A 9,582-nucleotide genomic window follows, 5' to 3' on the forward strand; every position below is an offset into this window, starting at 1 on the left:
TGTTTTCACGTGTATTCATGTGTGTTCAAAATAGTAAACAAAATTTAAAACAATTTAAAAACCACTGAGAGTAAATGAGCTTCATATGCACTGCTATTTTAGAGGCTACACCTCTACAAAAACAGAAAGATTTCTTCTTCTCGGCACACTTCAAACGTTAAGTCTTGTGAACCTTTAAAATAAAAAAGTAAAAAAAAAATTCTCTGACACTTAAACTGAGGGACCTTTATATATATATATTGTGTTCCCGTGTGTGTGTGTGTGGGGGGGGGGGGATACTCAAGGTTGATGAAGCTATTGTTATGTCTAATTTAGGTGCACCCCTGTCATAAAATTAATAACCCCAATAATAATTCTACATATAACAGTGTCTTTCTTTTCTGCTGTCCGTCATGATTACCTTTAGCTTTGGATCTAGCTCTTGGCTGTTTCAGCTTCTGCAGTTCTCATTATACTAAACGGTTGCCAAGTGATTCTTTTTATTTCCCTCCAGTGATGAGTTCGTTTGTTGTCTCATCAGCTCTTCCAACAAGCGTTTGGCTTATTAAAATCATTTTTATGTAACAAGAAAACAGGTAAGTTTCCATTTCTTTGTTTCATTTCTGCATCACCAAACTGATACCTGCCTGTACTGTAAGCAGGCATCAGTGATATGTGGCATGTATGCTTATAGGGGGCGATTTACCCTCCCCAAATATAGACTCGCAGACAGTACACCTATGCAGAAACGTGGACTAGCCTTCAGGAAAAATCTGAACAAATAAATCAGGTTAGTAGGGGTTTTTATTCAGTCCCAAGAAAGACTTGGGATTGTGAGAACTTAGAAAGGAACTGTGTATGTTATCGACATATTAATGTTGAGCTAATACCAACTATTCATATTCTCTGCAAACCCCACTTTCATGTTGTTTCACGTGTTGCTCAGCAGATGGCAGTATAATCAAAGGGACCGTAACAAGGACCGAACACTGTTTATTGGACCCACCAGTAGGTTCAGGGGCACAACTGAAGTATGTTTTCACCACTGTCCCTTTGAGTTAGTGCATCGGGTACATGAAATGACATTTCTTTTACTGTATACACCACAGATGTACAGACAAAGCACTAGGCCCCAATAAAAATGTAATTTCTTTAAGTATTTACAAAGTGCTGTTAATTAGAGCAGAGCTTTTCCAGACATTCCTGTTATATTTTGGATGCTTATATTATTTTAATTTGCACACAGAAACAAAATAATTTCACAAAAATCAAAAACTACCAGGATCAAAATTATTATTAACCCCCCTGATGCTAACGGTTAGCTGTGTAATGTGTTGTCTCAGAGCAATCTCAGCCCATTCTCTTTCTCCTTGTTGTATATCTTTGCATACTTCAATCTGGCTTGAAGGTTTTTCTTGGTCTGAAACCTCGCAGTCCACTCCTGTACAGGGTTCTAGTGATTTTTTTTATTTCTTCAAGACTATAATTCCCAACTTTGCTAAGTCATTCGCTGGTGTCCTGACACTTGTTCTGTCTTTAGACACATCTCTCACCAGTTTTCTTTCCAGTCCTTGAAATCGTTTGTTTCCTACCTATTCCAGGCTTCCAGACTGTGTCACTCTCTTTGAATGTCTTTCTTTCTTTCTTTCTTTCTTTCTAGCCTGTCCTGTGTGGCAGCTTTTGCAATCAAAATCCTGATCATTTATACTTTTTTTTTTTTTAAAGATTTAAGTTATTTCACTGGTACTCACAGTGTCTTAAATGCTGATGCTTAGCATCATTTGTGCTAGTTTTACATGAACAGGGTGTATGATCAAATATCATGCCACCATTTTTGTGCCACAAATTTCACTAATGCCTAAATATCCGAGAGAAACAACAACATTTAGAACAACTATCGAACACACTGCATTGGTCTCAATTTACCATGATTAGTTTTGATGTTATGAGCACAAGTGTGGGAGCAGGTGATGTGGAAAAACTGGAATTCTGGAATAACACAGAAGTTTGACATTGTTCAAGCCACTGCTGATTGGTCAAAAGCAGTAATATTACTATCTGTCACATAACCCGATCTTTGGGAGAAATCCGTGTGGTTCTATAACTTCACGGTGAGTCAGTAAATTACAGCACACATCAGTTTTAAGTCAATGAAGTGGTCACAATCAATTTGATGGACTGTCCTGCATCTGAAACTGCAAAAACACATTTTAATTTACTAGAAGAGCTCTTGGTTCAGTTTGTCTAACTGCAAATAAAGATCACAGTTTTCCAACTGAGAATTGTGCCAAACGCTTTTTGGCTGTAAAATTTTGAGAGTAGATCTGCAACATTTTCTTTTTTCATAAGATAATTGAGTTTATGTTGTTATTAGATCATTTAAAATAATTTTCTAGCAAAATGTCACAACAGATGCATGCAGTATGTTTTACTTGTATCTGCAGAGAAGCTTCAGCTTTAACAAAGAACATGTTATAGCGCAAGCCAGCTCCTCCATTAGTCAGCCCTCTGAGACACTGAGTGGTTCTTATCTGTTGTTTGTTTTTTTTCCTCCAAGGTACCTGAATGCCTCTGCACTCACCTGGTCAATAACACAGTTATTGTATAGCCTGAGAATATCTTAGTCACTGCGCTTTTACAGCCATCTCTTCTCTCACGCGATCTCTTGTATCTGCAGGCGTGCATCGCATGAAGCCTGGATGAAAACATAACGGTCCGCTGGCAAGGATAACAAAATCTAAGCAGAAACTTTATTTTTGGCTTCTGCAGAGGAAGCATGTGATGTATAGTGTCCCGGAGGCAAAAACAAAAAAATAAAGGTATTGCTAATGTTCCTCTGTGTGTCAGTGCGTGGCACTTTTTTTTCATATATTGAAAAAAACAAAAAATACTTTGATACACTGATTTATGTTCTGAGGCACTTTGATCAGAGAAACCTTCAAACAAGTGAACATAGCAGATTAACTGGCTTTAAAGTGGACAGATTAAGTTGTTTTTGCTTCAAGTTGGGATAATATGGATTGTATTATGGGATGTAAAGACAACCAGCTCTCTTACAGAGACTCAATCGTGGTTACATTTTAATGTATTTATGTAAGATTGGGAAAAAGCTCCATGAGTAAATGTCAAAGGTGGATTTCACACTTTAAATTATTAAACTGCTTGCATATGTCTGTGACTGAAACTATGGGTTAGGGTCTGCTGCTTATTAACTAAATGAGCAAACAAGAAATGATATCTGGCAACAAAAAAACCCTTCAAAGTTATTAAATCAGGGACCAACTAGGTGCAAACAGTGAGTGACAACACCTTTGTGAATAAATACTGCACAGCTACTTTATTAGTTACACCTTCTCAGTACTGGGTTGGGCCCCTGTTGCATTCAGAACTACCTTAATTCTTCACATTATTGATTCAACAGGGTGCTGGAAACATTTCTCCGAGATTTTGGTCCATGTCGACGTGATACTGTCACACAGTTGCTGGAGATTTGTTGGCTGCACATCCATCATGCAAATCTCCTGTTGCAGCACATCCCAAAGATGCTTTATTAGACTGAGATCGTGGTTAGTTTAAGAAACATGACCACGATTATTGAGCTTATGATGATGTGTTATCCTGCTGGAAGCCATCAGAAAATGAGTACACTGTGATCATGAAGTGACAAACATGGTTAGTAACAATACTCAGGTAGGTTTAAATCATTATCATTTGGTATTAAAGGGCCCTAAAGGACCCAAAATGTTCCAAGAAAAGTTGCTTTCACATTGTTTACTGAACTTTTTTCGAGTCTTTATTGTTCAGTTTTGGTGAGATTGTGTAAAGAGACTGATTAGACAAACAGCTGTACCTAATAAAGTGACTAGTGAGCGCAGTTCATCTTCTTTGTACTGTGAAATATTTATGGACTCTACACTCTTCTTTTCCTGCTCCTAAATGGGAAGGGGTGGAAACAGAAATTCACATGAATAAATAAATTAATATGCTGCGTGAGGGTTGACTATTTTGGTGACCCGGCGTTTTGTTAGCAGCAGATTAAACTCTCAGACAGCAGAGCAGAACTGCTCACTGGACTGTGAACAACAAACACTGGAGTGCCATCTATTCGGGGCAGTGATGTGAAGTAAAGCATTTGGGACTTGATGGGTAGACGCTGGTCTTTTATTAAAAATGTGAGCTAATCAGCGGTTGGTGCCTTTTGTAAATAGTTATTAAATGATTTAATATATTTAATAAAAACAGCATATGTAAGTGCATGTATGTATTCAAACAGGCAGGTGTTTATCCTGGCAAGCATAGAAACACCATGAATTTATTTAATGTGCACAAAAAGCACGCACATGTAGAAAACATCGTTGCGTATTACGTGTTTTAAAGATTTTTCCTTCCACACTTTTAATCATGTGTCATGTACTTTGGGGCAGGAAGGTGTGGCTTCTCCAACAGCAGACATAGCTGTTACTGCCATGATCCAGCAGCACTGCTCTTACAGTGGGAAGCACAAACAGGATTACAGCCTCAGTCACAGAAAGCAGGATTTCTAAGAACTCGGCCTTGCAGCGCCTTTTATCTTACAGAAGCAATAATCCCACAAAGGCCGCGGTAAATTAGCAGTGGGCAAGCAACAGACCTGACTGCAGCTTTGAAATTTTAGCTTTTGAAATTTGTCACTAATCAAGAGCTCTTCAGCAGTGACTATCCCAAGACCACATTCTGCATAAATCACCATTATGAAGGCATGCAGAGTGTTGTGCATCCTGTTTATTGAGTTAGCGCTACTTTTTTTGACATTGCATATTCTAATTGTTCACATGAGTACCAAAGGATGCCAAGTACATTTCACACTGTCTGCCTGTGTACATTTACAGCAAAAGTATGCCATAAAAAATAACGTTCAAGTGCTCGAAGTAAAGGTAGTAATAATAGTACTATTTACAGAAGTGCTAGGTAGATAACAATGTCACACTATTAAGCATTATTAAGGTATTATAAAGTGCTCATCATTTATATATCATTACTCCTCCTTAGTATGCCATTTGTAAATACAGATATATTTATAAACATATCTGTATTTATAAATGAAACACACTGGAGGCGTAATAACATATAAATGATAAATTAAGCACCTGCTAATGCTTAATAATGTGACATTATTATACAGTGTTATCCAGTACTGTAATGGGTAATGCCACCAATTTACCACATTAAATGAAATTATGTCACTGAAGTTATTAACAGTCAGAGTAACCGTGCTGGTAGTTACTGGTTAATTACCAAAGGCTAAAATTTATTAATTGTTATCCATGAATTTACAAATCTACTGTTTTAAGAAAAAGGTAAAGCATATTATTATTATTATTATTTTTTATTTTTTTTATTTACTTGCCAAATTACAGTCATTTACTTGCATTCATGAACAGAAGAATTACTTTCAGTGATGAAACGTTATGCTTGATTAGTCCAGTAACATGCCCAAAACTGTAGAGCCGGTTAAGTTGCACTGTGAATATACTGGTGCCAGATATTTAATCAAAGCTTTAGTCAAAAGCTTAGATGATTTCAAATTGCCCATTCTAAAAAGATTTCAAAGTAAAAGTCTGCTTCTTTAACAGATTAGTAACGTGAGTAAGTAAACAAACGGAGGACATAGTGCAGATAATGTTTTCAGCTTTACTGGCACCTGCACCTTCCCTCCCTTCTCCACCTGCTCCTGCTGTTTGTATTATTTATCAGTTATACTCTGTTGACCTGCAAAGATAGAAACATATTCACCCCGGTATACAAAATGGTAAAGTTGCCATTTTGACTTACCTGTAAGCTCGTCTGCTCTCAAACAACGTCAAATATTAAAGACATGAGGGAAGTGGAGGCAGTGAAGTCGCTAAAAGAAGAACACCTTGTGACCTTTTGCAGTCAAACGACTTGCAGGGAATAACACCTGAGTGCACAGAAAAGCTATATCAGCAATTATTTTTATGCCTTTGAGCCCATTTGTTTTATTTCTAGTCTATTTTGGGGGCTGGATAGTGATGTCACACTGTTTTCATGACTGTCCTCTCTTATTTAAGCTTATATTTATTTGCTCAAGCCCATGCTTGGAGTTGGAGTGATTTTGTGTGACATCAGAAAGAAAACAAAGTAGCTGTGCTTGCTCATCACTTAGTCTTACCTCTAACTGTGCAGGGCTGTGGCCCCAGTTTGTCCCTACAAATGAGGTAAAGTGTGAGGGGGTGGGCGGGGGTGCATGACTCTTTTTAGGTACCAAAATTTACCAAAATCAACCACTTCAGAGGGTCTAATACAGCGGGACACATAGAGACTGCCTGGTTCTGCTTTCTCAGCGTTTGGCCTGGCACTCTGACAGCAGCATTTTTCCTAATAACATTCACAGCTGAAGAAACAATCATTTTTAGAAACCAAAGTGCTGACATTTCAGTGGTTCTCCTCACCTCAGCTGGAAATATTGATTTTGGTTTAATACACAAAATAAATCTTATTACAGTTAAATCCTTTGTGCAGTTTTTCCCCCCCAAATTCCAATATCTGTGATTTAAAATTGCAAAATATGTCATCATCATGGTCAGTTTCTCCAGTTTGACCTCGTATCCTCGGGTACAACTGCCTGGACGTAATCTTACTCAGAAGCAAGGCTAGTGTGGGCATCATATTTCTCCTGATCTGTTGGGCATTCAGCACATCCTCTAACCTCTAAACTTAAAGCTCCAGCCTATGTTGCCTTGTGCTCTATTCAACTTTGCTGTATCAGCTCAGTCTTTAGTCTATTTGCAGATAGCTGTAAAGTCAGCATACTGTAGAGTGGTGTAGAGACATCCAAGATATTAAATCAATCAGAAAGATCGATTGAATAAAATAGTTCATTTGATCTTTTTGAACTGAATAGAACGGCATAAAGAGTCTTAAAACTGCACATTCCTGATCTTGTTGTCTGCAAGGCGTACTAGGCATTTGCAATTTTTACTTCCTCATCCTTAAAAATCCTAAAATCCATTGTCTCCGTTTTAAAAGAAGACATTTGTAGTCCAAAACGAGCAGATTTCATCATGAATTTGAAAGATTTTTTGCACTTATTTGATATATTTTTCAATAAATGGTGTGGTCGTCACCATATAGCAGTACTGTTATTCAATTTTTACCTGCTGGTGATGTGAGGGGGAAAAAAGCAATGACAATCAAACTATTGGCACCAAAATGTATTTTTGTCATCTTCATTGTTTTTTTCAGTGTACATTATAGAAAAATATAGAGTAGCAAAAGTTCACAGTGTCCAAAAGGCAGTGTTAAGTCACATCAATCATATTTAACACAAGCGTTTTTGGGAGCAAAACAAATCCATTTTGGGGATTTTTCTTAAAATATGAGGATAAATTGTGTCCAGTGTGAATCAGATTTGACACCAAAGTGGCCTTTAAATACAAAACTCACTTTCTCTGCCGCAGACAGGGTAGGAACACCGTTTTTAAAAAGACATTTCCACTTTCTTGGTTAAATACATTCAAACATTTGTACACTTTACACAAACATGGACTGTATATTCATGAAAGAATGTCAGTACATGCAGTTACATGTATATAAACACACATATTGTACTATCGGGGCTTTTTGTTTCATGCTGTGTAAAAATGCTGAGAAACTGGTGCATTCACTTCTTGGTATTTACAAATTAGAGACACAAAATATGCAATATACGTTTTATCATTAACAACACAGGGCTTGGATTTAACACCAAAAAAAATCACTTTACTTTATTGTAAAGTTTATTTGTTTTAAAATAAAAATATACAATTCGGTTCAAATTTGTTATGATTTAGAGGTTAAGGGTGCAAAGTGTTTTTGGTATTACTAGAAGCCAACACATTTTTCAATTTCCTCTCACAGTGACTTTTATGTGGGAAATTTTCAGCAGTAGAGTTTGAGGTTGGGCTTTTTCGGCAAATCAAAACAGAATCTGGCACAAATCATCAGGAAACTAGAGCCAGTGATCAACCAGTGCACCTCCAATCCAGTTACATTAACAGCTTTTTCAGCTAAAAGCAACGATTTTGTTTCCATGTTCCTAACAGTGGAAAATTAACCGAGTAACCGTGCCAAAGATGCCCCTATTTATTTACCTAATAATTTCCCCAGGAAATGTATTACATTATATTTTATATTATGTAAAAAATGGCACATTGTAAGAAAAATTACCCACCATTTGAAGAAATAAGCAACAAATAGCTGAAAAACACATTTATACAAGTGTGTGCAATGTTGTCCAAGTAATGAGACACGCCATCACGAGACGAAACTTAAGTTACACTCACCGGCCACTTCATTAGATACACCTTACTAGTAATAACTTTGACTCCCTTTTGCCTTCATAACTGTCATAATTCCTTGTGGCATAGACTCACAAAGGAGCTGGAAGCATTCTTCAGAGATTGATGGGTACAGTGTAGCGATGAAGGGATGAACATGGTCAGCAACATTACTCAGGCGGAGTTTAAGCAAAAGACTATATTAAAAAAATGTTCCCCACACAATTCTGCTACCTGCTGAGGTTTGATTAAAGGTAAATTCTGACCCTGCCGTCTGAATGTTACAATACAAATTGAGATTTGTCAGATCAGGCAACATTTTTCCCATCTATTACCCAATTTTGGTGAGCTTGTGTTAATTGTAGCCTCAGTTTTCTGTTCTTAGCTGACAGGACTGACATCCAGTGTGGTATTCTGCTGCTGTAGCCTATGCTCATCTGCGTACTTGGTTTGAGTTACTGTTGTCTTCATCGTTCTTCATCATTCTGTTGCTCAGTTTGAACTTCAGCAGCTTCAAAATTTGATCAATTTTGAATTAAGAGACGTGCAGGGAGAAACCAGTTATTTTCTACGTTGTCTTCCTCAATGGAAAACACCAACGTTTAAGCACATTTTATCATCTTAAAGTTTTACATTTTAAATTTGTGCAGAACCAAAACATAAACCAAAACATTTTTGTATTTTTTGGGGGCAGCAGTTGTTTCCCAGTCACTTCAGTATGTGCTATTAAATAAAAACAAAAATTGTAGGCACCATAAGCAAGTTAATCACAAAAAAGTTACATTTTGTTGCATGAAATTAATATTCATTTGAAAAGTCTAACACTGATAATGAATTATTCACATTCTGTTGAAATATACATGAACAGCTGTATTGTTTTTGGTGATTTTTGAACAGTAGCCTTGTAAAATCGGGGCGGTACGCCCCCATATTTTTCCATAGCTGAATCAGCATGAATCTGTGAACACCCCTAAAATAATTTGTTCATTCTGCTGATAGAAAAGTTGGCAAACATGCATTTTCTTCTTTTCTTTTTTTTTACCAATGTACAGTACGAAGTCAAGCGTGTCAAAAATGTCCTCTTCAGGATTGCTGTCCATCGTTTTGCCAGCTAAGTATGAAAATTAAAGCGAATAAGCTGCGAGTCTGTTTATTTCTTAGCTTTATTCAGAGTGGAGATGTTCCTTAATACCCATCATTTCATGGATCTGTTTTTTTATCATGGAAATCAGTCTTTGCAAAAGAGTCCAGTGGATCCAGTTACACACAATGTCAGCGGAGTTCAAGC

The sequence above is a fragment of the Diplotaxodon limnothrissa genome, linkage group LG23 (assembly GCF_057381915.1).
Source record: "Diplotaxodon limnothrissa isolate DT_005_m linkage group LG23, D_limnothrissa_male_GT1.1, whole genome shotgun sequence".
NCBI lineage: Eukaryota > Metazoa > Chordata > Actinopteri > Cichliformes > Cichlidae > Diplotaxodon > Diplotaxodon limnothrissa.